This window comes from Otolemur garnettii, unplaced genomic scaffold (genome assembly GCF_000181295.1).
Source record: "Otolemur garnettii isolate 467f Iridium unplaced genomic scaffold, OtoGar3 scaffold00147, whole genome shotgun sequence".
In the NCBI taxonomy this organism is placed as follows: domain Eukaryota; kingdom Metazoa; phylum Chordata; class Mammalia; order Primates; family Galagidae; genus Otolemur; species Otolemur garnettii.
Window position 1 is genome coordinate 1,321,912 of NW_003852542.1, and position 2,918 is coordinate 1,324,829.

The following is a 2,918-nucleotide window of genomic DNA, read 5'->3' on the forward strand; positions in this document are numbered from 1 at the left end:
AGACAGAATCTCAAGCTGTCGCCCTAGGTAAAGTGCTGTGGTGTCACAGCTCATAGCAACCTCAAACTCTTGGGCTTAAGCAGTTCTCTTGCCTGAGCCTCCCAAGTAGCTGGGACTACAGGCATCTGCCACAACACCTGGCTATTTTTAAGTTGCAGCTGTCGTTGTTTGGCAGGCCCAGGCTGGATTTGAACCTGCCAGCTCCAGTGTATGTGGCTGGCCCCCTAGCCACTTGAGCTACAGACACTGAGCAAAGACTAGATTTCTTAAGTCCAGCTGTTTTATATTGGTACCACAGATCATTTCCGTAAAGTCCAGGTTAGTTACTGGGTGCCTTAGTAACTTCCTTCAGAGTAGTATTTTCTCAACTAAAAATGTGTCAGCATATTAAAATCTTGATAAATGTTTTCATATTACATTTGCCATTTTATTTTATTTTGAGATAAGGTCTCATCCTTTTGCCCAGGCTGAAATGCAATAGTATGATCATAGCTCACTATAACCTCAAACTCCTGGGCTCAACTGTCTCCCACCTCAGCCTCCTGAGTAGGCAGGACTACAGACCTGGCCCAGCTAATTGTTTTAATTTTTGTAGAAATGGGGTCTTGCTGTATGTTGCCCAGGCTGGTCTTAAACTCCTGGCCTCAAGTGATCCTCCTTTCTCAGCCTCCTAAAGTTCTAGGATTATAGGTATAGGCTACTAGTATAACTGCCAAAATTGCCATTTTTTTTTTTTTTTGAGTCAGTCTCACTATGTTTCCCTCAGTAGATTGCCATGGGCATAACAGGTCACAGCAACCTCAGACTCTTGGGCTTAAGTGATTCTCTTGTCTGAGCCTCCCAAGTAGCAGGGACTATATGCACCCATCATAATGCCAGGCTATTTTTTTTTTCTGTAATTCTCATTGTTTTGCAGGCCCCAGGCCAGGTTCAAACCCACCAGCCCCAGTGTATGTAGCAGGTGCTCTAGCTACTGAGCTATAGGTGCTGAGACCAAAATTGCCATTTTAATGAGCAAAAAAGTTGTGACTGTAGCCTTGCTAGCCCTCAGGAAATTAAGATTTTTTTTCTTTTTCTTTTTCTTTTTTTTTTGAGACAGAGCCTCAAGCTATCCCCCTGGGTAGAGTGCCGTGGAATTACAGTTCACAGCAACCTCCAACTCCTGGGCTCAAGCAAGTCTCTTGCCTCAGCCTCCCAAGTAGCTGGGACCACAGGTGCCCTCCACAGCGCCCGGCTATTTTTTGGTTGCAGCGTCATTGTTGTTTTGGTGGGCCTGGGCTGGATTCGAACCCGTCACCTTAGGTGTATGTGGCTGGCGCCTTAGCCATTTGAGCCACAGGTGCTGAACCAGGAAAGGAAGATTTGAGAAATTATATGAAATGATACTATTTGAAGATTGAAAATATTGCCTTAAATGTTTAATATAATTTTGTTTTATCTCCCTTTTTTTGTTCATAGATACTACAATTGAATGAAGATTGAGCTTTTTACAAGAAGTTCAGAGACATCTATGGCCTAGTGTTCAGTTTGAATAACAGAGGATTTCATATTATGAGGTAGGTTGAAAATAAAGAGAATATGTCCTAAGCTTTTCATTTTTTATTTTTTACTCTTTTTTTACTTTTTTTACTCTGTCTCACTATGACGCCCTTGGTAGAGTGCTATGGCATCACAGCTCACAGTAACCTCAAACTCTTGGGCTTAAGCGATTGTCTTGCCTCAACCTCCCAAGTAGCTGGGACTACAGGCACCCACCACAACCCTCGGCGGTTTTTTTGTTGCAGTTGTCGTGTAGATGGCCGGGGCCAAGTTTGAACCTGCTACCCTCGGTGTACATGGCTGGTGCTATAGCCACTGTGCGATGGGCACCGAGCCTAGAATAGGTTTTTAAATGTAGGAAAACTTAATCTATGACACTTTAATCCTTGCAGGAATGCTGTGAAGAAATTGGTATTATCATTTTGATAGATGAAGAGACTGGCTCAGAGAAGAGAAGTAACTTGCCGACTTACATTTGGAGAATTAAGATTTAAACTTAGGTCTTTCCGACTCTGAAGCTCATTTTCTTTCCTCACTTCATTCTGTTTTTATATTTAGGAAACCATTGTAGCCTTACTACATTGTATCTTACTGCCTTCTCTTATAGTAAATATAAGGGAAACGTTATGAAGCTTGAACAAGAAACTGTTAATATGAATCAAGAAATATTACAGACCCCCAGAGTCTTCCTTTATAGTATACAGTAGTCTTACCTCAATTTTAGCCTTTTTTTTTTTTTTGAGGCGTAGGATTATAGAATGCTAGAACTAGAAGGTAAAAAGGCTAATGGTTTTATTTCCTTAATTTATATCTGGAGAAAATTAGATCCAGAGGAATAGTGATTCTCTTTAGCTAGTCATGGGCATGACATGCCTATAAATGAGATCTGATTCTCTGTCCATTATTTTTTCCTTTTATAAGGTATCTATTAATTTCCATCATCTTTCCTATAAAATGGCACCATGGAGAAAGAATAGTCTTTTGTACATTACCACTTTTGTATGCTGCAGTAGTCTTTTCCCATTCTGCTTTTCTCATGCTCTGAGACTTGGATGAGCTACTAGATCCCATTAATCTCTGGTAGCGGGGATAACAAAAGTACTAGAAACATTTATTTAAAACATAAGGCCTGCTGTGCTTTTTAAAATAACTCATCTAATAATCATGTGGAAACTGCATTTTCACTCATGTGGTTGAGATTAAAGTGCAGACATGTGGGCTTGGTGGTGCCTATGGCTCAAGTAGGTAAGGTGCCAACCCTATACACCTGAGCTAGTGGGTTCGAATCCAGCCCGGGCCTGCCAAACAACAATGATGGCTGCAACCAAAAAATAGCCAGGCGTTGTGGCAGGCACCTGTAGTCCCAGCTACTTGGAAGG

At 41.5% G+C, this 2,918-nt stretch overlaps 1 protein-coding gene across 2 annotated transcripts in view; it reads left to right on the plus strand.

The window, feature by feature from the left end:
- KRCC1 (lysine rich coiled-coil 1) overlaps positions 1-2,918 on the plus strand; it is a 27,420-nt gene that overhangs the window by 15,560 nt on the left and 8,942 nt on the right. For both annotated transcript variants that reach the window (XM_003799187.3, XM_023518797.1), the window contains exon 2: positions 1,459-1,556. The gene's annotated coding sequence lies outside the window, so the exon portion shown is untranslated. The remainder of the gene's footprint in view (positions 1-1,458; positions 1,557-2,918) is intronic.